Below are 26,209 nucleotides of genomic sequence, written 5' to 3'. Positions count from 1 at the left end.
TGGGGCTCCAAGTGCCAAAGAAGGGTGGGATTGGGATTAAGAAATGAGCAGTGATGGTGCAGTTGGCTGTTTGCTCTGGAATGTGACTGTAAGAGCTGCAGGAGTGCAAGGGCTGTGTTCAGTCCCCAGCATTGGGGTTGCACATGTCCTGGTCAGACACAGGTCCAACTTCCTCAGTCCTTAACAGAGTAGAGGGAGAATTAAGGACTGGCACTGTTAAGGTGATTGGTGTGACAGGGGTCAGACTGGGAAAACATTGGGTGATTCCTGAGTTTGTCTGTTTGCCAAACTCACCCAAACCTGTACTAGGAAGAGATGGAGTGGAAAAGTTGAGGCAGCAATGAAATGGAAAACTGGGGCTATTGACACTGTAATTGCTGAAACTAAATGTGTCCAAGCAGCAGCTCTTGTTGTGCAGGGAATAACTCCTGTCAGCAGCAAGGGCCCGACTGAAGTGGCAGCTGCAGTTGTTCCTGTGGTGTGGGCCAGTGGAATTCCAAGAAAATGGACAAGGGCAGAACCTGTAAGAATTACCCCTAAGCCCGAGTCTCTCCTGGTAAGGCAAACCCAGTATCCTTTAAAATTAGGAAGCCAAGCTGCCTTGGTTCCAGTAACAGCTAAATTTGCTAATCATGGTTTGATAGTAGAATGGGAATGCAAGGACCTGTAAAGAAAGGAAGGGGCAAGGTGATTGATTCCTGGGAGCAGGGGCTGGCAGACGGTGGCACTGGATGTTTGGTTGTGGTTGGGAATGAGCAGCTTGACGTCCCCAGGGTTGTCTGTGCTGGGGGTGGGTTTGGGTCCTGTGTGGCCACAGGTCTGTGCAGCAGCTGGAGCCTGGTCAGGTTTGGGGGCTGTGGTGTGCCAGGCTCCTGAGTGTGTTGTGCCTGTTTCCTTTCAGTGTCCCAGTGTCCCTGCTTGGCTGTTTGTTGCCCTGCAGGCAGAAGAGCCCAGGCCTGAGCTGGCTGAGTGTTGGTGTGACCCACAGTGGGTGTCCCCTGCCCTCGGGACAGTCCCCAGAGCTCCCTTTGGCATCCCCTGGTGAAGGGTGGGAGCTGCCCAGAGCCAGCAGCATCCAGCAGGAGGATCCAGGAGGATGCAGCTGATGTTGCCTGGGAGGTAAGAGGTGGGGGTGCAGGAGCTGGCAGGGGTGTTTGCAGGCAGAGGGAGGGCAGGAGCAGGAGAATTGCAGCTGCCAGCAGCTGGGGCAGTGCTGGATGGAGTCGGGGCTGGGAAAGGGCCCTGAGTGTCGGGGCAGGGGAGAGCCCAGGGTGGCCCTGGGAGCCCTGGGGCTGTGAACCAGTGCAGTGGGCAAAGGAATGGGCACTGGAGAGCTGGGCAGACAGCTGGAGGAGTTGCAGGGAGAACCAGCAGACTGGAATCCAGGAGCAGCAGCTCCTTGTGTGTGTGTGTAGAAGCAGGTGTACTGCAGCCCCGAGTGAGGTGGGAAATGAACCTCAGGAGGCTGGGAACGAGTCCCCCAAACTGGTTCAAGTGGGATGGACTCTTCCCAAGAGTCTGAAAAGCTTTTTTTGTTGTTGTTTGTTTTGCTTTATCAGTTGAAAACTGAAGTGATTTTCAAGGTGTTGGCACTTGTTTTCCTGTGTCTTTGGTGAGGTGTTGACTCAGTACCTTTCTTGGAGCTGCTGTTGGATGAAGAGGTGCCCCCAGTTCACTCCTAAGGTCCTGGTTTTCTTCCCTGCTTCTCCCAGCACGTCCAGGAGATGGAATTCCAGTGCTACAGTCTAGGTGGGTCGTGGTGCTCCCAAAAGGAGCCTTTGTGCCTTCAGAACAAGTTCAGTTGCCACTGGAGCTGTTGGAGAAGTGGAGCATTGGCAGTGAGAGGTGGGGAATGATGTTGTTCTGGCACAGACGAAATGAACAGTGATGGTATAATTGGCTGTTTTCTCTTCAATGTAACTGGTGAGAGCTCCAGGAGTGCAAGGTGGGAAAAATGGATAAGAGAGGAGCCACAAGAGCTGGAAATCCTCCTGGAGCTCTTGGCCAAGAGAGTTTGCTGAGTTCCCCTGACAGAAGGACAGTGATAGCTTTTGAGTGCTAGGAGATCCTTTGAATAGGTAGCCTTGAGTGTGTCCTTGTTGCCCCAGTAGGCCTTGTCCAACTCCCCATCTTCCAGGAGATACACATGTTAAAGTTGAAACTGCTCTTCCTAATCCTTTGGTGGCTTGAGGCTCTCCCCTGCAGGAACTCCAGGAACTCCTGGTGCCGCCTGGGCCGATGGATTGGACGCCCCAGCCCCTCCGTTCCTGCCCAGCCACTGGGGCCGTGTCGAGTGGTGGCACTGCCAGCCCTGCAGGTGAAGGGGAAAGGGCCTTTGCAGGTCTTGGGGATCCCATTTACAGCAGGTAAAGTTGCAGAACAAGGACGTGGGGTCTGTTATTCTTGAGTTAGGAAAGCTCCTTTTGCTTGGTGAGCAGAACAAAGTGGATCCTTCAGAGTTCCCATCCGTGTTTGTGTCTCAGCCTGTGTTATGATTCAGGGCTGTCAGTTGTTGTCACTGAGGAGTCAAACTCTGCTTTAAATAAGGAGACACTGGCCTGATGGCCCAGTGTCAAGGAAAAAGGGGGAATGATGTCTGAGTGTGGAGATGTAACAAGCGCTGATCCTTTTTGCAGTGGGATGGAGCCTGGAAACTGCCCAGAGCTGAGCCAAGGGATTTCAAGGGACCAAGCAAGGGAGGTGAAGAAAGAAGGAAGAAGGGAACTGAGGCAGCAGCCAAGCAGCACCAAGTTGCTGTGTCAGCAGGTGAGTTGTGTTGAGGTTCCTCAGGCAGGCACTGAGGACTGTGAGGGCTCCAGACAGAGCAGACCTGGGAAGGCCCTTGGTGAAGCTCCTTGGAAACCTTCTAAGGGTAGGTGTGTATGGTGATAAGGGTTGGGAAATGTCCTGAGTGTGGACCAGGAATGCAGGGAAGGAAAATGAACCCTCCTGTAATGCTGCCCCCTCCCATGAGCTGCAGTGGAGGCACCTCCGTGTGCCCTTTGGGAGCGGATTGCCAGGACACCCGGCGGGCTGGGATCATGGCAGGGTGTTGTAAGCAAGGAATGCCTGGCTTGTAAAACTCACCAGCTGAGCCTTAGAGGCTTCTTTGCAGAGCTGAGTTGAGGCAGCAGAATTGGCCCCCAGGAGGGACTCTGTGCCTGCTCTCCCGTGGCTCCAAGGGATCTCTGGGCCTTCACGCCGGCACCGAGATTTTCTCGGGAAGGGCCTCAGATCCCCGGACCAGTCTGGGACACAGGCAAGATCCCCCTGCCTTTAGAAATGAGGCCTTCTTGGGGCTTCCTGCCCGTCCACGGTGCTGGGTTCCCAAGAAGGCCTCTTGAAATGCCTTTTGGGCTGTGCATTGAAGCCCTGGCACCAAATTGGGCCCCTGGAGGGACAGTGCTGTTGGTGCCCCCCGGGCTGGGGCACCCCGAGGACTCCAGCGCGCACCGAAAGGATTATTCGGGGAGATCCTCGGGGTGCCCGGCCCTGGGGAGCTCAAAGCAAGGTCCCTGCAATGGATTCAGGCATTGCTGACAGTATCCCAGGGCTACCTGGCCCTGCTGGACATGGAGCTCTCTCATGGGCTGTAATTGGGTGATAAAAGTGGGGCTCCAAGTGCCAAAGAAGGGCGGGATTGGGATTAAGAAATGAGCAGTGATGGTGCAATTGGCTGTTTGCTCTGGAATGTGACTGTAAGAGCTGCAGGAGTGCAAGGGGTGTGTTCCAGTCCCCAGCATTTGGTTTGCACATGTCCTGGTCAGACACAGGTCCAACTTCCTCAGTCCTTAACAGAGTAGAGGGAGAATTAAGGACTGGCACTGTTAAGGTGATGGGTGTGACAGGGGTCAGACTGGGAAAACATTGGGTGATTGCTGAGTTTGTCTGTTTGCCAAACTCACCCAAGGCTGTGCTAGGAAGAGATGGAGTGGAGTCTCTGATCTCCTGGGCAGTTGTTCTGCATGACCTAGGAGTCTCTGGGGTTAGACTGGGCTGTGCAGACAGGGAGCAGTTTGTCCTGTGGAGTTGGGTTGGGTTTGTTCAGGATGCCTTGGGAGGCAGGGCTGGAGAGGCTCCTCTGTTGGCTGTAGTGGTGGAAGGCTGTAGCAGGAGGGCTGCAGCCCTTGGACCTCCTGCTCCCCCCGTGAGCCCCGACGGGACCGTGCCCTTGGCAATGGAGGGCCCCCCATTGCTGAGTCAGCGGTTCCGGGGGCCAGGAGGGATGGGATCAGGATGCCGAGCTCCGCCCAGGGCCAGGGCTGCAGATGTGCAACCAGGGAAAGAACTGAAAGCAGAGGGAGATGGAGGCCAAGCTCCAGCACGGGGATGGGGGAGAAAAGACCCTGCTCCTCAGGTGGAGCTTTGAATTCCCTGGAAAAATGGATCCTGTCAGACGGTTCAGCCCTTGTGGGTGCTGGAGCAGAGGCCTCTGTAATTTATGGTCACCCTGAAAGGGTGCAAGGACAGCAAGTTTTGAGTGCAGGATGAGGTGGCAAACAAAGTGAAGTGGACCAGAGAACAGCTGAGGATAAAACTGGCCCTGTGCCAGAGCAGCCTCGTGCAGTGCTTGTTGGTCCTGTGCAGTGCTTGTTGGTGTCCCTGAGTGTCCCATTGCAGTGGATGTTTCCAAGGGTGCCTTGTGCTGGGAACACTGGGGGCAGTTCCCTTTCCCTGGGCAAGGCAGGCAGGGCATGTTTCCCCCCCTCGAGGGTGGCTCCACAGTCCCCCCCTCTGCCCTGGGAGCCTGGCAGAACACCTGGACCCACTGTCCTTGCCAGAGAGGGGACAAGGGATGGTTGGAGGGGTGAGGGAATGGGTCAGGAGTACAGGCACCATTAGAGTGAGTAGTGCAGCACATGGAAAGGAAGGGGGGCAGTTAATCCACACAAAATTCAAGCAGCTGCCCAACCTGTGATATTTTTAGGAACTCAGAGGTGTTGTGGTCCCCAGGAAGTGTTGCCCAGGACTAGGCAGGAGACTTCAGGCTTTGTCACCCCCAGAGCGAGGTGGAAGCCCAGCAGTCGATTGGTTTGTTTGGCTTTTGGTGACAACAAGGTCCTCCTTTGGGACCAATCCTTGGCCTGGGCCATGAAGTCCCAGGACAGATCTGTGAGTTTGAGTGGGAAATGAGCAGCAGGGAGGGTTGGAAACAGCTCAGGGACCAATTCAACAGGCTCCGGACCTGAGGCCAATCCGAGCCAGAGAGGGGGAACTAAAGGTTCCTGCCAATGGTAATGGTGCCAGTTGGAGCCTCTGGCAGAAGGAAGGTGGGAAGGAGGTGCCTTTAGGATTTGGGAATAGGAAGTTACTGGAAGCCAGACCGAGGTAGCACCCGTTGGAGAAGCGGCTCTGAGTCTGTTCTTGGGCTTTAGTGGAAACTCCACAAATGCTAAGAGGGCCTGAAATCCCCGTAAGGCCGTGGGTAAAAAGCTCCTCCAGGATGCACAGGTCAGGCCACGCTCAGGAAGGCAGGATCATGACATGGAAAGGGTGTATCCAAGCCAGAGCCAGAGCAGGGGCCGGGGCAGGAGCGAGGCCTCATGAGGGAGTTGCCAACGGCCCTGTGGTTGAAGCAACAAGCGTAGATCCCCTGGACAGTGAGCACGGATCACTGGGCAAATGGGGAAAAGCCCCAGAGCAAGTGCTGGGAGAAGAGAGGGAGCATGCATGGCTCACTGCTGGCTCAGCCACATCTGTCAGTGGGAAGCACTTTTGGAAAGCAGGAGCTTATAACCCGTGCCAGAGGGAGTTCGAAGTCACGCTGGGGAGAGGCAAAAGTAGTGCATGTGCTGAATGAGATGCCCTACCTGTGGGAATATGTTCCTGTGAATAAATGTTAGTGGAGGGAATGATACTGCCATGTTTTAGCTTGATATCTTACAGAACCTGTGGAGCCCGGCCGTCCTCACACCCCTTGTGGTCCCTCTGGGCGATGCTGTTGGCCCGGGCAGTTCCCTGGAAAAGGTGCCTGGGTCGGGTGACTTGGTTCGATTTGGATGGAGATGGAAAAGCAGCTCCAAAACAGGACCCCAGGACCAGGTGACCTGGGAAACAAATGGCCCTTGCCCAGGGGTCAGTCTCCCTTTGTGCCCGGGGGGACTCTATGGCAGGGCCGGGGTGTGTCGGGCTCATTGTGCGGGCGGCTGGTGGTGCCCTCAGTGGGATTGGATGGATGGGATTCCATGGGCTGGGGGCACTGGGGCCAGGCAATGCTGTACTTTCCCTTGCGGGGTCCGGGGGGTCTCCCTGGCATCGTTGTCCCCCTGTGTGAACGGTGCCAGTCACTGCCACAGTGCCACAGCAGCGGTGCCCTCCCCTGGGCTCTGCCTGCTGGGCTGTTCTGGGGAAGTGCTGCCAAAAGAGCAAAGGGAGCAGCTTGGGCAGGGGAGGGGACAGTTGGGCATCATCCTCCCGAGGCCAGTATTGATCAGGGTGGTAATTTATGAGCTGAGTGCACATGCCAGAGTGTGTATACTGTAATACAAAGAAATGAGGCACAGAACGACTTAATGAGAACCAATGAACTGATCTGCAGGACTGCATTCACATCCTGGATTGCAAAAAATAACTGGATTTTGTCCCCTGAATTGCTGCAGTGCACTTACTGATATCGTGCTGGAAGAATAACACACTTCAGTGTAAGTAAACCAGGGATTTTTGAATGTTAGAGCGAATTATTGCCCTGCAAATTTGAAATAAGACTTGACTTGATCACCATATGCAAACAGTAAATATAGGGGTCAATTAGTGACCTTTGGGCATCAGGTAGAACAAGTCACTGCTCCCCACTGGTGGGACATATTTACAGGATTCTCACCATCTGCTACCACGTTTTTGAACACTTTAATCCATCCCCTGATCACAGTAATTATCCTGATTTTATGAACAAAATGGAGTTGTTGTCTATGGGATCCATTCAAGGAGTTGTTTCCCAGGCGTCTCTGTCCTGACAAGAGATCAAAGGCCCAAAGGGAAAGGATGAGAAGTTCCCTGAGAATTGAGCCCCGGGGCTGCTGCCCTTGAGGAGCAGGGTAAGGACTGTGTGTGCCCAGGGGCCACAATTCTGTCTCTGGGGGCAATCAGCACGTGATGCCTTGCTCATTTCCTTTTGTATCCCCTAAATCTGTATTTGATGTGTTGGATTGGGTTTGTTCAAACTGCTCCTATTAGTCCATGACTAAGGAGGAGTTGTTTCCCTGAGTGCCCCGCCTGTCAGCCAAACACCAGGCCCAAAGGATCCTGGCAAGTGCAGACCTGGAAGAGTCAGGAATACTCAAAAATGCCCCAGTTCGCGTGAAGCTCAACTATGTAAAACATTTATGAAGCTAAAATTCCCCAGCATTGAGCTGTTGGGTCCCAAAGAATATTGGAGGGAGAGGCAGAGAATCCCACTGCTGCTGGGGCTGAACTGTCTGCAGGGAGGGGCAGGACTTGACCCTGATGCCTGAGTGCTCTCCAGCCCCCCAGGATGGATCCCAACTGCCCGCCCCTGGCTCCATCCCTTGAGAAGAGGGTGTTCCTGCAGGTCCAGCTGCTGTGGTGGTGGTCCTGGGGGCACCTCCTGCCCTGACCTGCTGTGACTGTGTTTGTGTTGCAGCTCAATAAAGTCCCTTTCAGTGGTGATTGTGTCATTTCGGTGTTAGTTCCTCTTCCCCTGCCCCAGTGGCTGCATCACTGGCTTGTGCCTAAATGAACTCTTCCCCTGTAGCAGTTCCCTGCTGCTCTCACAGAAGGGGAGCTGAGGCCCCTGAGCCAAGGGCAAAAGGATCCATCCAAGCCAGGCCAGTGCTCACCCCCTGCCTTCCTCCAGCCTCCCCTGTTTCCAGTTCCCATCCCTCCTGGACACACAGCCTGTTCCCAAACAACCCCTGTTCCTGTTCCCTCTCTGTGTCTCCTCTCACAACTCCCCTCCTCTCATCTCCAGCTGCCAAGGCCCCTGGTTTTTAAGGGGCATTCCTGGGCTGCTGCCCCCCCATTCGGTATAAATGAAGTGCCAAGAGCCCCAAGTGCAGAGAGGGCTGCAGGGAATCAGTGTCTGCCTGTGTTCCTGCACTTCTCCTTCCTGTTCTCCCTGGGCTGCAGAGACCTGCCTGCCCTGGTTTGTTGGAGCAGAGGGATGGCATTAAATTTGTGCAGAAGGGATGTTCACAGACACTCATTTTCTGACAGGCAGGGCCCTTTTCCTTCTGCCTTTCCCAGGTTTTTCCAAGGGCTGCCCAGCCCGGGGATCCGTGTGCTGGGACAGTGATTGGCAGGAGGAAGGGGAGCCTTGGCCTCACCTGCCCAGCTCAGGTGGGTGGCACAGAATGGGGGTGGCCTGGCAAGGCATGAACATATTTCTGAGTCCTGGAGTGCCTTGAAACCTTTCCCTGTCAGGTTTCTTTCCCTCATTTCCTGGGCTCCAGCATCCCAGGTGTCTCTTCCTTTGCCCAAAGTCCAATGGCAGAGGATTGACTAACTCCCAAGGGGGATTTGGAATGAAGAAGGTTCTGTTCCAATGGGGCAAGGAATGCAGTAAGAAAAATGAGCCTCCTTTTATTGCCTGAAGTAGAGAGGAATAAAAATGCTGGAAAAGGCCACGTTTCATTTGTCGTCCCCCCTGGATTTTTCATGGCTAAAACTCTCTAGTGAGCAACTGAAGAGAAGGGTGAGGGGCAGGAGCCTTTGACTTGCCCAGTGCACTTAATTGCCTTGTTCTCCTCTCTTCCAGGCCAGGACCAAGCCCTGAATGCAGCCCAGCTCTGCCAAGTGCCCTGGGCTGTGAGCAGCCCAAGGCAAGAGGCTGCAGCCCCGCCGGCCGGCGCTGGGGGCTCCTGGTGCTGCCCGTGGGCTGGGGTAAGTCGCAGGGACACGTTTCTCTCCTCCTGGGGTTGCCATTTGCTCCCTGGGCACTGGAGGTGTAAGGAAGGATGGAGTAGCAGGGAAGGGCAGTGTTTCCAAGCTGTGTGAATGTTGCCCCCAGGTTTGGGCTGGAGCAGCGATGGGGGTGGTTGGGTTTGGCCTGGGCCGTCGGGGTCAGCCATAAACGACCCACCAGCCCCTGAACCCTCACTGGACACGTCCAGCCCCTCAAGTCATTAATTTTCAACAGAGGACAAAGTATTGGTAATTGCTTCTAATCTCTGGAGAATTTCCTTTGGAATGATCAACCAGAGAGTGTATCAGTGCAAAGCACCTTTTTGGGTCTTTGGTTTGTTTTGGTTTGTAATTTCCTCTCTGGCTTCAATGAGTTTGGTGTTCTCCTGTTAAGGAAGCAACCTGTTTTGATCTTGAAATTTGGGGTGGTTTGGTTTGTGTAGGGTTTTTTTCCCCCCACTGACTCGGGCCTTCCGTGCGTAGTCCGTGTTGTCCCACAGGACTGCTTTGGTTCTGGGTCAGAGAGAGAGAAGGGAAGTGGCTTTTCCTCATCTTGGATGTTTCCAAGCAGAAGTGGGGCGTCGTCCTGCCCCTCCCCAAAGCACTGCAGGCACCTGGGAGTAGCTCAGGGCTGGCCCAGTTCTCTGAGACAGAGCCATGGGGGAGAGGTTTAAGTGTTAATCACGTCTCTGGTGTCACTTGGTTGCAAAGATTGGGTCCTACAGTCCCAGAGTGTTAAGGAAAACAAGGAACTTCTGTTCTTCCTGGCAAACCTTCTGCTATTGCTTGTGCAGTGTTTGGGTTCTGTTGTCTGAGTCCCTCTCCAGGATCTTTCTAAGAGAACCTGTTAGAAATTTAGAGGTAGGATTGGAATTTGGATCTGTTGCCTACCAAACTCCCCCCAAATCCTGATGGACTGAGTGCTGTCAGCCCAGGTTATTTCTTAACATTGTGTGGCTTTCCCTGAGCTGTGGGTGAGGAATTGTGCAAGCAAGGCCTGTGTGTCCGTGTGGCAGGGCTGGGACAAGGACTCGTGCAGGGACCCAGCTGGCACTGGAGCTGCTGCCATTCTGAGCCACTGCCAAGGGGTGGGTAGAGACCATCTGGGAGGCTGTTGCCAGCATTCCATTGGGAGCTGGATCTCCCTCCGGCTGCAGCAGCCAGGGGAGGGTTCTTCCTTGTGCAGCCCAGCGGCTTCTGCTCAGCCTGGCCCAGAGTGGGGCTGGGGCAGGTTCTCCAGGGAGCTGGAGCCAGCCCTGAACGGGGCTCTGGAGAGCAGGGAGCTGCAGCGACTGAGGTTTGCAAAGCTGGGCTGAAGCTTGTCAAAGCAGCAGAACATTGTCATTCTGGTGGGTTTGTGGAGCCCGTGTTGGTGCCCAGGAGAACTGGGTCAGACTGGGTGTTGTGGTCCGAGAGCTGCAGCCCTAAATGTGGCAGGCTGTGTGTGCTGGCAGTGAAGTGCTATCCCCAGAGGCTGATGGTTTCTGTCTCCAGGGATGCCCAGGACGCTGCTAATGCCCAGGGATCTGCTCTGGGTCCAGGCTGTCCGTGCTGGAGGGCCCTGGTGGCTGCAGTCCCTGAGCCCGCAGAGACAGAGAGAGCCCCGGCCCGAGTGGCCTTTGGCCCCTTGTCCTGAATTTGGGGTGAGCCTGGGAGCGTGTGGAGGGTGAGAATGAGGGCTGTGCTCCCAATGCATCATCCCTGGGAAGATCCTGTTGTTCCAGAGCGCTGGGGACAGTTTGGGCTTGGCAGCTTCAGAGCTGGATTGGAGCAGTCCTTGGAAAGAATCAGGAGAGTGGAGGTTTGTCCCAGTGGTGCTTTCACACCCCACTGGACAGTCTGGGCTTTGTGGTTGAGGTTGTCCTGTATTTGCTCTGCAGATAGTGGGCCCTTCCCAATTCAGCCCAGCAGATCCCAAGGGCTCTGACAAGAATATTTGTTCTTTCCTTCCCTTTGGGATAACTTCATCTCCAAACTGCCATGAGCAATTCCTGAATTTCTGCTGGAGAAAACCAAGTGTCAGAGGCAGTTTGCCAAGGAGCCCAGAAGTGTCTTTGGAGCAGAGAGAGCTGCCAGCTGCGTGTGCCTGTCCCCAGCCTGGCACTGCCCACAGGGACACACTGGGCACTGACCATGAGAGGGAACAAAACCACTGCCTGCCACAGGGTTTGTCCTGGGCCAGTCAGGCCTTGGGCAGGAATTGGACTGGGCAACTCCATCAGCTGCTCTTCCTTCCCCCACAAAGCACCATCCCCTGGGCATTAATGACGTGCCCTGTGCCCACCCCTCACTGTTCACCCAACTCAAACCAAAGCAAGGCTTGCTTTGCTTTCAACAACTTAAAATAACTTGGAAACCAAAGAAATCACTTTTTTCTTCTTTTTTTCTTTTAGATGCTGGAATTGCCTCTCTGGGTGTGTGCTGAGCTCTGGCTGCAGGGGACTGTCAGGCCTTGGTGGCTGTGAGTTCCTGTTCTTCTCCCTGGGAAACTGGAAAGAGTTATTCATTGGATTGCAGAAACGTTTTCTGAAACCTGTCCCCTTCTTTGTGCCTTTTGCTGACACATCTTCTCTTTCTACCTTTGCATGTACAGCTGTTCCCTGATGTCGATTCCTTGGCCTGAATTCCTTGCAGCTCCCAGCTGGGGAAACCTGGGAGAACATGGCAGGGACAGAGGTGACATTGGTAGCTGCCAACTTGGGGTAATTTCGAGGGGACACAGCAACTGTTTGTGTAGGAAAAGGTGAGGTGCTGCAGAGGGGAGGGAGGTGCATTTTGGAGGGGTCCCACTGAGGGGGGAGTGGAGAGCCTGGGGCTGGAGTGTGAGTTATTAAACAGGGAACAAGAGAAGGATGCTTTGGAGGGAAACACTCAGGGAATGTGTAGGGATGGAATGGAAATTTGGGGTGTCCGGAAGAGCAAATGGGTGATGTAGAGGAAGGGAAATGTTGGGGGTAAGACTTGATCTCATCTGTAGAGAACAGAATGACCATTTAGAGGTCAAGTGAGGCAGTTAGTGGTGGGCAGGTAGGGAAAATTGCTGTTTGTAAAATTTCAGGTCACCTGTAGCAGAGAGGATGTACCTCCTGATGGACACTGAGGCAGTGGGCAGTGGGCAGGAGGGGAAACCTTTGGGGGTAAAACTTGAGGGAACGTCCAGGGCAGAGACTGAATATTTTGAAGGATAAATGAGGTACTCAATGGTGGACAGCTGGGGAGTGTTTTAGGGTAAACTTGGGTTAGCCCACAGAGTAGAGAATGAACCTGTATTTGTACAGAGGAGCTGATTACATGTGGGTAGGTAAGGAGAATTGTGGGAGTAAAATCTGCGCAGTCTGTAGCAGAGAGAATGAATACCTTGGGGTAAAGTGAGGCAGTCAGTGTTGGGCAGGGAGGGAAAATTTGTGTTTGTAAAATTTAGGTCACGTGGAGCAGACAATGTACATCCTGAGGAAAACTGGGGTAATCAGTTGTGGACTCGTAGGGAAAATTGGGGGGGGAAATATCTGAGGTAATCTGCATGGTAGGGAATGAATATTGAGAGATGAACATGAGGTGATCAGCTGTGGAGAGGTAGGGAGAATTGTGGGGGTCAAATCTGTGGCAATGTGCAGCAGAGGGAAGGAACATTTTGGAATAAAGTGAGGCAGTCAGTAGGGGAGAGGCAGAGAAATTTCTGAGGGTCAAACTTGAGCAAATCTGCAGGGCAGAGAATGAATAGTTGGAGGTCCAAAAGAGGTAATCAGGAGTGTGCAGGTAGGGAAGAGTTTGGGGGTTAAAAAGAAGATAATCTCTAGGGATAGAATGACTCTTTTGTGTTCAGAAAGAGGTAATCAGGAGTGGGCTGGAAGGGGAAACTTTGGGGGTTAAAAAGGAGGTTCATTCTCTCCAGGGCAGGGAATGACCACATTGAGGTAACCTGAGGTAACGAGTGGGGACAGACCCAGAAAACCGTGGGTGTTAAACTTCAGGGAATGTGCTGGGAAGAGAAGGAATGTGTTGAGGTAACCCGAGGGTCTCTGCAGTGGCCAAGTAGGGAACATGTTGGGCTGAGCCCTGAGCTGCTCCTCTGTGGGGCGGCTGCAGCGAGGCCGAGCCCTGGCCCTGATTTGCCAGCCATGGGCAGGGGGCTCTGTGCCAGCCGGGGGAGCAGCGGGGCCCCCGTGGCTGAGAGGGCAGGGGGGCTGTGGAGCTGCCCCGGGGGGAGCGGGGGGTCCTTTCCTGGGCCGCCTCCAGCCCCCCTCGATCCCCGGGGCTGCGCTGCCCCCCAAGGCTGTTTGGGGCAGAGAGTGCTGCCAGCTGCGTGTGCCTGTCCCCAGCCTGGCACTGCCCACAGGGACACACTGGGCACTGACCATGAGAGGGAACAAAACCACTGCCTGCCACAGGGTTTGTCCTGGGCCAGTCAGGCCTTGGGCAGGAATTGGACTGGGCAACTCCATCAGCTGCTCTTCCTTCCCCCACAAAGCACCATCCCCTGGGCATTAATGACGTGCCCTGTGCCCACCCCTCACTGTTCACCCAACTCAAACCAAAGCAAGGCTTGCTTTGCTTTCAACAACTTAAGATAACTCGGAAACCAAAGAAATCACTTTTTTCTTCCTTTTTTTCTTTTAGATGCTGGAATTGCCTCTCTGGGTGTGTGCTGAGCTCTGGCTGCAGGGGACTGTCAGGCCTTGATGGCTGTGAGTTCCTGTTCTTCTCCCTGGGAAACCGGAAAGAGTTATTCATTGGATTGCAGAAATGTTTTCTGAGACCTGTCCCCTTCTTTGTGCCTTTTGCTGACACATCTTCTCTTTCTGCCTTTCAATTTACAGCCTCCTTGCAGCTCCCAGCCAGGAAAACCTGGGATAACTGAGGAGGGACAGAGATGAAGGTTTTATCTGCAAACTTGGGGTAATTTCTAGAGGATACAGCAACTGTTTTTTAGGAAAGTGTGTTTAACCACATTGGCCCTAGTTGTGTTTGCACCAGCTGGGGCCAGAGGTGCAAGGCAATCCAAAGCAAATCCTGCTCAGCCTCCAAATCCCAGGGGAAGTTCTTCAAACTGCTCATTGAGGGCCTAAGGATACATTGAAATGGAACCAAGAGCACTACTAAGTTTCCTGGGAATCCCAGTATTGTTGGCCTAGAATTTTTAACAGGTTTTTAAATTTTTTATGATAAAAATTGCTTTCTTCCTTTAACTGAGTCCCTTGGTAGGATTTGGGGTTTCTTTGCATTCCGAATCCCTCCCAGTGGCCCTGCCCCTGGTCAGGAGCTGGCAGGACAAACAGAGTCAGAGCTCCTGGCAGGCACAGGGGCTTTCCCCCAGAGTGGATCCAACTGCTGCCCCCCAGCCTGGCCAGGCGGGATCTGCTTTGGCTCCCGGCTTCTGCCAGAGACAGAATGTGTTCCCTTGATTGGAATGAGGATCCCGTAGCTTCATCTCCTGGAGGTTCCCTGGGCAGCTGATCCACTCTGCCCCGTGTCCTGCTCTCAGTTCCTGCCCAGCCACAGCCAACTGTGCCAAGGGCACGAGCACTGACAGCCTGGAGAGGGAATGGGGGACTGGCTTGTGTACAATTCACCTAGAAGGCCAAACGAGGGGATTGTTGGAGTCTCTGGCTCCTTGGGGAACCTGCTGGGAGTAGAGAAGCACAGCCCCACATCTCCAGCTGTGGGTGGAGTCATGGAACAACGTAAACCAGGACAAACCGATCCCCCAAAATGAACCGTGGGAGAGCAGGACCAAACAAGGGTCACTGTCCCTGTGGAAAGGCAAAAGGAATTGGTTGGGACTTGGATTGTCCCCTTGGGAGATGGAGGTTGCTGGGAGGCAGGGAATGCCCTCCCTCAGGCTGCCAAGATCTCTCAGTGCAGCGGCTTTGGCCGACAGGGCAGCACAAGATTGTTCTCTGCGCGGGGCCCAGGTTTGGGTTCCGGTCTCAGCTTTGCAGGTTTAGATGAGTTCTACCTACAGCCCACAATTCCCTGCCGAATTCCTGCTGGAACAGCCTCCCAGTGCCTCCTGGAGCCCGGATCTTCCCCTGCAGAGCTGCCGCTCTAAGGCCACGTTTGCCAGGGAGCAGCGGCGGTTCCAGGTTTGCTCAGCGGGATCGGGACAAGGACAGGTTGATGTTGCACAGACTTTGCTGTTTCTAACCCTCCTCCCCCGGCCCCGCAGGTGTCCCTGGGGGGACTTGAGCGAGTTCCCTGGAATTGGGCCGATTCTCCGCCCCGGGCCGGGCTCCAGGGGATGTGTTCGCCCAGGAGAAGGCGGGGGCCGGACGCGCTCCCGGCCCGGGGCGAGGCAGCCCCTGGGCACGGGCGAGGACGTCTCTCCGGCCGGGAAGCCGCTGTCCCTTCGGAGCCTCGGGAGCGGCCCCGGCGAGTTCTTTTCCCGAGGAAAGGGATGCACATCCCTGCCTTCGGGGCACCTCGGCTCTGACCCACCTGTTCAAGCTGTCCACGGGTTCTGTGGTTGCGGTTGGGTCCCCGAAAAACTGCGGATTGCCTCCAAGACCAAAGCCTTTGCCTGGGAGCGAGGGATCGCTCCGGACTGGGTTGGCTCCTTTATCCCTGCAAATGAGCTCGGACGTCGCACGAGCACCTTTGCAGCCGTTGGGTGAATCCCGGACGGGGCCGGAAAACCTCCCTGAGCGCGGCAGTGATGAATTGGTGCCCGTCCCCAGCCGGGCACAGCCCAGCCGGCCACGCTCCCTCGGGCCGTGGCTGCGAAGGGCTCGTGCAGAGGAGGGAGAGCTGCAGAGATTGAATAAAAGCGCAGTTCCTGACTCTATTTCCCTGCCGTCCTTCCCTCCTTTGACTCGCGCGGTGGCATCCGGTTGGAGCATTTCTTGGTTTCCTCTCCTGTAGCCGTTTCCCTCCCAGGCAGGACCTTCCCCGTTTGCAATTAAAGATGAAACGTTTCAATGGGTTTTTTAAAAACCGGAGGGTTTGCCCCGGGAGGGTGCGAGTTGCCGAGGAAGCGGGGGAGAGGAAGGAGAGCCTCAGGTCTCACCTGGCAGGTGTCAGATGAGCTGCCCCTTCTGGATGGCAGGGCAAAGAACTGCTGTCGGCAATTGCCGAAGTTCCGCGGGCAGAGCTGGGAGCAGCCTGTGCCCGACCCGCGGCACGGTCAGTGCCGGCTCCTGGGGCTGCCTGTGGACAGACACAGGGACACGGTGACAGACAGGCATCGAGGAAAGGGCTGCCCTCATTCTTCCTTGCACCAGCACGACCCCGGCTCCCCGCGGCCGGAGTGAACCCGTGGCCGGAGCCCCGGCGGGCCCCAGAGCCCTCGTTCCCGGGGGACACTCCGTGCGGGAACCCCCCGGGGCCGCGGGGAAGGGGCAGGGGGGTGATGTTCTCCCCGGGAGGGGGTGTGTGCCGTGGCCTCGGGGGTGCCCGAGCGCGGGGGCTCCGATCCCGCGGGGGGTGCGGGCAGCGCTGCGGGCCCGGCGGGATCGGGGGTCCCGGGGCCGGGCCGGCGTGTCCCCGCGCCCCGGCCGGTCCCAGCCCCGGCTCCGCGTCTGCACGAGGAAAGCGCCGCCGTTCTGCCCTGGCCGGGCCCCGGCAGAGCCCCGGCCCGAGCGGCCCCGCCGGGATCGGCCCCAGCGCCAGCCCCGGAGCGGCTCCTCCCGCCCGCGGCGCCGGGACACAGGACCGATCCCGGTCCCGGTGCCCGTCCTGATGCCGAGCCCCATCCCAGCCCCAAGCCAACCTCGATCCTCCGGTGCCGGTCCTGAGGCCGAGCTCCATCGCCAGCCTCGCTCTCCGGTGCCGTCCCCGCTCAGCGGCCCGGGCTCGGCGCAGCGCCGGGAGCAGCCCCCGGGCCGGGGCTCCGGCCCCGAGCGCCGATCGCTGCCACAGCATCCCGGGACGAGTTTCCTGCACAACAGCGGGCCGGGCGCGGCTCTGCCGCTTTTGAGGGGCGCGGGCGGGGCGGGGCCGGGGCGGGGCCGGGGCAGGGCCCGCACAGGTGCGAGGGGAGGGGCCCGTCCAGGTGCGCGGGGCGGGCACGGGCGGGGGCGGGTCGGGGCGGGGGGTATTTAAGGGCCGGAACTCGCCCCCGCTCCCGTTTGCTCGGGCAGTGCGCGGAGCGGCAGCAGCGCCGCGGGGGCCTCGCTCTGCCGCGGCTCTTTTCCTTTGCTTTTCTTTTTCCCTTTTCTTTTACTTTTTCCTTTTCTTTTACTTTGTCCCCGTTCCTTCGTCCCCTCCCTTCCTCCGCCCTCCCCCCCCCCCTCCATCTCCCGCCTAGCCCCCTCCCTCCTTTCCTCCCCAACCCGCTCGTCCCCTGCACCCCCTCCCTGCCCCGCAGGGGCAGCCCGACCCCCCCAGCCCTCCTTCCTGCCCCTCCGTCCTCCGCCCCCCCCGGCCCCCCAGCCGGCCTGGCCGCGCTCCCTCTCCGGCCCCTGCTGCCCACCCCGCCCCTCCCTGCCCTCCTTCCCGCCCCTCCGCCCTGCCCGGCCCCGCACGCCGCCTGCCCCCGGCCCCTGTCGCTGCCCTCCTGCACAACCCGGCCACCCCTGTCCCCCGCTCCGTCCGTGCCCCCCCGCCCGTCCCGTCCGTCCCCCTGTCTCCCGTTCCGTGTCCCCGCAGCCGCGGGCTTGGGGGCGCCGGTTTTAATAAAGCCGCGAGGGCCGGAGCCGGCGCCCCCCCTGGATCCCCCCCACGGGGCCGGGCCCGCTCGGCGGGTCCCCCCCTGCAGTTGCCAAGCACCGCCCGACACCGCCGGGGCTCCGGCCCGTCCCGACATCACACGGGGGGCTCCGCGGGCGGGGGGGCAAAGGGGGCGGGTTCGCTGTCGGCAATGGACTTGGCGGTGTGTGGAGATGTGCGGTCCATTGCCGAGAGCGACCCCGCGGGCTGGGGGGGACTTGGGAGGGGCCCCCTCCGGAGGAGGGGGTCCGGGGAGTGGGGAGGTGGGAAGGGGGGTTTGGGGGGGTGGGAGGGCGGGTTGTGGGGAGGGAGGGTGGGGTTGGGGGGTGGGGGAGGGGGGGGGGGGGGTTGGGGGAGGGAGAGGGGTGGGGGGGGAGGGAGGGAGGGGGGGGGCGGTGGGTGTGGTGGGGAGGGAGGGGGGTGTGGGGGGATGTGGAGGGGGGGGTGGGGAGGGAGGGGGGGTGGGGGGGGGGAGGGGGGGTGGGGGGGGGGGATGGTGGAGGGGGGGGGGGGGGGGGGGGAGGGGGTGGGGGAGGGGGGGTGGGAGTGGGGGGTGGAGGGGGGAGGTGGGGGTGTGAGGGGGGGAGGGAGGGTGGGAGGGGGTGTGGGGGAGGGCGGGGGGGGTGGGGGGGGGGGGGGGGAGGTGGGGGGGGAGGGGGTGGGGGGGGGGGGGGGGGGGGGGGGTGGGCTCCATTGTTCTGTGGTTGTGTGTGTGTAGCACACTTCGAATTTTTAACGTTCAGAGTGACTGAAGGCAGGGGGGCTTCCAAGCCTCCCCCCCCCCCCCCCCCCTCCCCCCTCCCCCCCCTCCCTCCCCCCCCCCCCCCCCCCCCCCTCCCTCCCCCCCCCCCCCCCCCCCTCCCCCCCCCCCCCTCCTCCCCCCCCCCCTCCCCTCCCCCCCCCCCCCCCTCCCCCCCTCCCCCCCCCCCCTCCCCCCCCCCCCCCCCCTCCCTCCCCCCCCCCCTCCCCTCCCCCCCTCCCCCCCCCCCTCCCCCCCCTCCCCCCCCCCCCTCCCCCCCCTCCCCTCCACCCCCCCCCCTCCCCCTCCCTCCCCATCCCCCCACCCCCCCCTCCGCCCCACCTCCCCCCGACCCCCCCTCCCCTCCCCTCCCTCCTCCCTCCCCCAACCCCCCCACACACCCTCCCTCCCCACACCCCTCCCTCCCTCCCTCCCACCCCCCCAACCCCCTTCCCACCCCTCCCCCCCACTCCCCGGACCCCCTCCTCCGGAGGGGGCCCCTCCCCAAGTCCCCCCCAGCCCGCGGGGTCGCTCTCGGCAATGGACCCGCACATCTCCACACACCGCCGTGTCCATTGCCGACAGCGAACCCGCCCCCTTTGCCCCCCGCCCGCGGAGCCCCCCGTGTGATGTCGGGACGGGCCGGAGCCCCGGCGGTGTCGGGCGGTGCTTGGCAACTGCAGGGGGGGACCCGCCGAGCGGGCCCGGCCCCGTGGGGGGGATCCAGGGGGGGCGCCGGCTCCGGCCCTCGCGGCTTTATTAAAACCGGCGCCCCCAAGCCCGCGGCTGCGGGGACACGGAACGGGAGACAGGGGGACGGACGGGACGGGCGGGGGGGCACGGACGGAGCGGGGGACAGGGGTGGCCGGGTTGTGCAGGAGGGCAGCGACAGGGGCCGGGGGCAGGCGGCGTGCGGGGCCGGGCAGGGCGGAGGGGCGGGAAGGAGGGCAGGGAGGGGCGGGGTGGGCAGCAGGGGCTGGAGAGGGAGCGCGGCCAGGCCGGCTGGGGGGCCGGGGGGGGCGGAGGACGGAGGGGCAGGAAGGAGGGCTGGGGGGGTCGGGCTGCCCCTGCGGGGCAGGGAGGGGGTGCAGGGGACGAGCGGGTTGGGGAGGAAAGGAGGGAGGGGGCTAGGCGGGAGATGGAGGGGGGGGGGAGGGCGGAGGAAGGGAGGGGACGAAGGAACGGGGACAAAGTAAAAGAAAAGGAAAAAGTAAAAGAAAAGGGAAAAAGAAAAGCAAAGGAAAAGAGCCGCGGCAGAGCGAGGCCCCCGCGGCGCTGCTGCCGCTCCGCGCACTGCCCGAGCAAACGGGAGCGGGGGCGAGTTCCGGCCCTTAAATACCCCCCGCCCCGACCCGCCCCCGCCCGTGCCCGCCCCGCGCACCTGGACGGGCCCCTCCCCTCGCACCTGTGCGGGCCCTGCCCCGGCCCCGCCCCGGCCCCGCCCCGCCCGCGCCCCTCAAAAGCGGCAGAGCCGCGCCCGGCCCGCTGTTGTGCAGGAAACTCGTCCCGGGATGCTGTGGCAGCGATCGGCGCTCGGGGCCGGAGCCCCGGCCCGGGGGCTGCTCCCGGCGCTGCGCCGAGCCCGGGCCGCTGAGCGGGGACGGCACCGGAGAGCGAGGCTGGCGATGGAGCTCGGCCTCAGGACCGGCACCGGAGGATCGAGGTTGGCTTGGGGCTGGGATGGGGCTCGGCATCAGGACGGGCACCGGGACCGGGATCGGTCCTGTGTCCCGGCGCCGCGGGCGGGAGGAGCCGCTCCGGGGCTGGCGCTGGGGCCGATCCCGGCGGGGCCGCTCGGGCCGGGGCTCTGCCGGGGCCCGGCCAGGGCAGAACGGCGGCGCTTTCCTCGTGCAGACGCGGAGCCGGGGCTGGGACCGGCCGGGGCGCGGGGACACGCCGGCCCGGCCCCGGGACCCCCGATCCCGCCGGGCCCGCAGCGCTGCCCGCACCCCCCGCGGGATCGGAGCCCCCGCGCTCGGGCACCCCCGAGGCCACGGCACACACCCCCTCCCGGGGAGAACATCACCCCCCTGCCCCTTCCCCGCGGCCCCGGGGGGTTCCCGCACGGAGTGTCCCCCGGGAACGAGGGCTCTGGGGCCCGCCGGGGCTCCGGCCACGGGTTCACTCCGGCCGCGGGGAGCCGGGGTCGTGCTGGTGCAAGGAAGAATGAGGGCAGCCCTTTCCTCGATGCCTGTCTGTCACCGTGTCCCTGTGTCTGTCCACAGGCAGCCCCAGGAGCCGGCACTGACCGTGCCGCGGGTCGGGCACAGGCTGCTCCCAGCTCTGCCCGCGGAACTTCGGCAATTGCCGACAGCAGTTCTTTGCCCTGCCATCCAGAAGGGGCAGCTCATCTGACACCTGCCAGGTGAGACCTGAGGCTCTCCTTCCTCTCCCCCGCTTCCTCGGCAACTCGCACCCTCCCGGGGCAAACCCTCCGGTTTTTAAAAAACCCATTGAAACGTTTCATCTTTAATTGCAAACGGGGAAGGTCCTGCCTGGGAGGGAAACGGCTACAGGAGAGGAAACCAAGAAATGCTCCAACCGGATGCCACCGCGCGAGTCAAAGGAGGGAAGGACGGCAGGGAAATAGAGTCAGGAACTGCGCTTTTATTCAATCTCTGCAGCTCTCCCTCCTCTGCACGAGCCCTTCGCAGCCACGGCCCGAGGGAGCGCGGCCGGCTGGGCTGTGCCCGGCTGGGGACGGGCACCAATTCATCACTGCCGCGCTCAGGGAGGTTTTCCGGCCCCGTCCGGGATTCACCCAACGGCTGCAAAGGTGCTCGTGCGACGTCCGAGCTCATTTGCAGGGATAAAGGAGCCAACCCAGTCCGGAGCGATCCCTCGCTCCCAGGCAAAGGCTTTGGTCTTGGAGGCAATCCGCAGTTTTTCGGGGACCCAACCGCAACCACAGAACCCGTGGACAGCTTGAACAGGTGGGTCAGAGCCGAGGTGCCCCGAAGGCAGGGATGTGCATCCCTTTCCTCGGGAAAAGAACTCGCCGGGGCCGCTCCCGAGGCTCCGAAGGGACAGCGGCTTCCCGGCCGGAGAGACGTCCTCGCCCGTGCCCAGGGGCTGCCTCGCCCCGGGCCGGGAGCGCGTCCGGCCCCCGCCTTCTCCTGGGCGAACACATCCCCTGGAGCCCGGCCCGGGGCGGAGAATCGGCCCAATTCCAGGGAACTCGCTCAAGTCCCCCCAGGGACACCTGCGGGGCCGGGGGAGGAGGGTTAGAAACAGCAAAGTCTGTGCAACATCAACCTGTCCTTGTCCCGATCCCGCTGAGCAAACCTGGAACCGCCGCTGCTCCCTGGCAAACGTGGCCTTAGAGCGGCAGCTCTGCAGGGGAAGATCCGGGCTCCAGGAGGCACTGGGAGGCTGTTCCAGCAGGAATTCGGCAGGGAATTGTGGGCTGTAGGTAGAACTCATCTAAACCTGCAAAGCTGAGACCGGAACCCAAACCTGGGCCCCGCGCAGAGAACAATCTTTGTGCTGCCCTGTCGGCCAAAGCCGCTGCACTGAGAGATCTTGGCAGCCTGAGGGAGGGCATTCCCTGCCTCCCAGCAACCTCCATCTCCCAAGGGGACAATCCAAGTCCCAACCAATTCCTTTTGCCTTTCCACAGGGACAGTGACCCTTGTTTGGTCCTGCTCTCCCACGGTTCATTTTGGGGGATCGGTTTGTCCTGGTTTACGTTGTTCCATGACTCCACCCACAGCTGGAGATGTGGGGCTGTGCTTCTCTACTCCCAGCAGGTTCCCCAAGGAGCCAGAGACTCCAACAATCCCCTCGTTTGGCCTTCTAGGTGAATTGTACACAAGCCAGTCCCCCATTCCCTCTCCAGGCTGTCAGTGCTCGTGCCCTTGGCACAGTTGGCTCTGGCTGGGCAGGAACTGAGAGCAGGACACGGGGCAGAGTGGATCAGCTGCCCAGGGAACCTCCAGGAGATGAAGCTACGGGATCCTCATTCCAATCAAGGGAACACATTCTGTCTCTGGCAGAAGCCGGGAGCCAAAGCAGATCCCGCCTGGCCAGGCTGGGGGGCAGCAGTTGGATCCACTCTGGGGGAAAGCCCCTGTGCCTGCCAGGAGCTCTGACTCTGTTTGTCCTGCCAGCTCCTGACCAGGGGCAGGGCCACTGGGAGGGATTCGGAATGCAAAGAAACCCCAAATCCTACCAAGGGACTCAGTTAAAGGAAGAAAGCAATTTTTATCATAAAAAATTTAAAAACCTGTTAAAAATTCTAGGCCAACAATACTGGGATTCCCAGGAAACTTAGTAGTGCTCTTGGTTCCATTTCAATGTATCCTTAGGCCCTCAATGAGCAGTTTGAAGAACTTCCCCTGGGATTTGGAGGCTGAGCAGGATTTGCTTTGGATTGCCTTGCACCTCTGGCCCCAGCTGGTGCAAACACAACTAGGGCCAATGTGGTTAAACACACTTTCCTAAAAAACAGTTGCTGTATCCTCTAGAAATTACCCCAAGTTTGCAGATAAAACCTTCATCTCTGTCCCTCCTCAGTTATCCCAGGTTTTCCTGGCTGGGAGCTGCAAGGAGGCTGTAAATTGAAAGGCAGAAAGAGAAGATGTGTCAGCAAAAGGCACAAAGAAGGGGACAGGTCTCAGAAAACATTTCTGCAATCCAATGAATAACTCTTTCCGGTTTCCCAGGGAGAAGAACAGGAACTCACAGCCATCAAGGCCTGACAGTCCCCTGCAGCCAGAGCTCAGCACACACCCAGAGAGGCAATTCCAGCATCTAAAAGAAAAAAAGGAAGAAAAAAGTGATTTCTTTGGTTTCCAAGTTATCTTAAGTTGTTGAAAGCAAAGCAAGCCTTGCTTTGGTTTGAGTTGGGTGAACAGTGAGGGGTGGGCACAGGGCACGTCATTAATGCCCAGGGGATGGTGCTTTGTGGGGGAAGGAAGAGCAGCTGATGGAGTTGCCCAGTCCAATTCCTGCCCAAGGCCTGACTGGCCCAGGACAAACCCTGTGGCAGGCAGTGGTTTTGTTCCCTCTCATGGTCAGTGCCCAGTGTGTCCCTGTGGGCAGTGCCAGGCTGGGGACAGGCACACGCAGCTGGCAGCACTCTCTGCCCCAAACAGCCTTGGGGGGCAGCGCAGCCCCGGGGATCGAGGGGGGCTGGAGGCGGCCCAGGAAAGGACCCCCCGCTCCCCCCGGGGCAGCTCCACAGCCCCCCTGCCCTCTCAGCCACGGGGGCCCCGCTGCTCCCCCGGCTGGCACAGAGCCCCCTGCCCATGGCTGGCAAATCAGGGCCAGGGCTCGGCCTCGCTGCAGCCGCCCCACAGAGGAGCAGCTCAGGGCTCAGCCCAACATGTTCCCTACTTGGCCACTGCAGAGACCCTCGGGTTACCTCAACACATTCCTTCTCTTCCCAGCACATTCCCTGAAGTTTAACACCCACGGTTTTCTGGGTCTGTCCCCACTCGTTACCTCAGGTTACCTCAATGTGGTCATTCCCTGCCCTGGAGAGAATGAACCTCCTTTTTAACCCCCAAAGTTTCCCCTTCCAGCCCACTCCTGATTACCTCTTTCTGAACACAAAAGAGTCATTCTATCCCTAGAGATTATCTTCTTTTTAACCCCCAAACTCTTCCCTACCTGCACACTCCTGATTACCTCTTTTGGACCTCCAACTATTCATTCTCTGCCCTGCAGATTTGCTCAAGTTTGACCCTCAGAAATTTCTCTGCCTCTCCCCTACTGACTGCCTCACTTTATTCCAAAATGTTCCTTCCCTCTGCTGCACATTGCCACAGATTTGACCCCCACAATTCTCCCTACCTCTCCACAGCTGATCACCTCATGTTCATCTCTCAATATTCATTCCCTACCATGCAGATTACCTCAGATATTTCCCCCCCCAATTTTCCCTACGAGTCCACAACTGATTACCCCAGTTTTCCTCAGGATGTACATTGTCTGCTCCACGTGACCTAAATTTTACAAACACAAATTTTCCCTCCCTGCCCAACACTGACTGCCTCACTTTACCCCAAGGTATTCATTCTCTCTGCTACAGACTGCGCAGATTTTACTCCCACAATTCTCCTTACCTACCCACATGTAATCAGCTCCTCTGTACAAATACAGGTTCATTCTCTACTCTGTGGGCTAACCCAAGTTTACCCTAAAACACTCCCCAGCTGTCCACCATTGAGTACCTCATTTATCCTTCAAAATATTCAGTCTCTGCCCTGGACGTTCCCTCAAGTTTTACCCCCAAAGGTTTCCCCTCCTGCCCACTGCCCACTGCCTCAGTGTCCATCAGGAGGTACATCCTCTCTGCTACAGGTGACCTGAAATTTTACAAACAGCAATTTTCCCTACCTGCCCACCACTAACTGCCTCACTTGACCTCTAAATGGTCATTCTGTTCTCTACAGATGAGATCAAGTCTTACCCCCAACATTTCCCTTCCTCTACATCACCCATTTGCTCTTCCGGACACCCCAAATTTCCATTCCATCCCTACACATTCCCTGAGTGTTTCCCTCCAAAGCATCCTTCTCTTGTTCCCTGTTTAATAACTCACACTCCAGCCCCAGGCTCTCCACTCCCCCCTCAGTGGGACCCCTCCAAAATGCACCTCCCTCCCCTCTGCAGCACCTCACCTTTTCCTACACAAACAGTTGCTGTGTCCCCTCGAAATTACCCCAAGTTGGCAGCTACCAATGTCACCTCTGTCCCTGCCATGTTCTCCCAGGTTTCCCCAGCTGGGAGCTGCAAGGAATTCAGGCCAAGGAATCGACATCAGGGAACAGCTGTACATGCAAAGGTAGAAAGAGAAGATGTGTCAGCAAAAGGCACAAAGAAGGGGACAGGTTTCAGAAAACGTTTCTGCAATCCAATGAATAACTCTTTCCAGTTTCCCAGGGAGAAGAACAGGAACTCACAGCCACCAAGGCCTGACAGTCCCCTGCAGCCAGAGCTCAGCACACACCCAGAGAGGCAATTCCAGCATCTAAAAGAAAAAAAAGAAGAAAAAAGTGATTTCTTTGGTTTCCAAGTTATTTTAAGTTGTTGAAAGCAAAGCAAGCCTTGCTTTGGTTTGAGTTGGGTGAACAGTGAGGGGTGGGCACAGGGCACGTCATTAATGCCCAGGGGATGGTGCTTTGTGGGGGAAGGAAGAGCAGCTGATGGAGTTGCCCAGTCCAATTCCTGCCCAAGGCCTGACTGGCCCAGGACAAACCCTGTGGCAGGCAGTGGTTTTGTTCCCTCTCATGGTCAGTGCCCAGTGTGTCCCTGTGGGCAGTGCCAGGCTGGGGACAGGCACACGCAGCTGGCAGCTCTCTCTGCTCCAAAGACACTTCTGGGCTCCTTGGCAAACTGCCTCTGACACTTGGTTTTCTCCAGCAGAAATTCAGGAATTGCTCATGGCAGTTTGGAGATGAAGTTATCCCAAAGGGAAGGAAAGAACAAATATTCTTGTCAGAGCCCTTGGGATCTGCTGGGCTGAATTGGGAAGGGCCCACTATCTGCAGAGCAAATACAGGACAACCTCAACCACAAAGCCCAGACTGTCCAGTGGGGTGTGAAAGCACCACTGGGACAAACCTCCACTCTCCTGATTCTTTCCAAGGACTGCTCCAATCCAGCTCTGAAGCTGCCAAGCCCAAACTGTCCCCAGCGCTCTGGAACAACAGGATCTTCCCAGGGATGATGCATTGGGAGCACAGCCCTCATTCTCACCCTCCACACGCTCCCAGGCTCACCCCAAATTCAGGACAAGGGGCCAAAGGCCACTCGGGCCGGGGCTCTCTCTGTCTCTGCGGGCTCAGGGACTGCAGCCACCAGGGCCCTCCAGCACGGACAGCCTGGACCCAGAGCAGATCCCTGGGCATTAGCAGCGTCCTGGGCATCCCTGGAGACAGAAACCATCAGCCTCTGGGGATAGCACTTCACTGCCAGCACACACAGCCTGCCACATTTAGGGCTGCAGCTCTCGGACCACAA

The 26,209-nt window shown here is 58.8% G+C and overlaps 2 long non-coding RNA genes across 2 annotated transcripts; one reads left to right on the top strand and one right to left on the bottom strand.

The window, feature by feature from the left end:
* Positions 1-15,376: 15,376 nt before the first annotated feature.
* LOC116782267 lies at positions 15,377-16,690 on the bottom strand. Its single transcript, XR_004355189.1, has 4 exons — positions 16,565-16,690; positions 15,863-16,002; positions 15,637-15,739; positions 15,377-15,496 (listed from the first exon to the last, which is right to left on the bottom strand). It is a non-coding gene; the product is annotated as an uncharacterized LOC116782267 (long non-coding RNA).
* Positions 16,691-19,778: 3,088 nt separating this feature from the next.
* Positions 19,779-21,092, top strand: LOC116782266. The gene is made up of 3 exons (XR_004355188.1): positions 19,779-19,904; positions 20,467-20,606; positions 20,730-21,092. It is a non-coding gene; the product is annotated as an uncharacterized LOC116782266 (long non-coding RNA).
* The last annotated feature ends 5,117 nt before the right edge of the window (positions 21,093-26,209 follow it).

This window comes from Chiroxiphia lanceolata, chromosome 2, assembly GCF_009829145.1.
Source record: "Chiroxiphia lanceolata isolate bChiLan1 chromosome 2, bChiLan1.pri, whole genome shotgun sequence".
NCBI classification, from domain to species: domain Eukaryota; kingdom Metazoa; phylum Chordata; class Aves; order Passeriformes; family Pipridae; genus Chiroxiphia; species Chiroxiphia lanceolata.
This window is presented reverse-complemented; position numbering and strand designations above follow the sequence as displayed.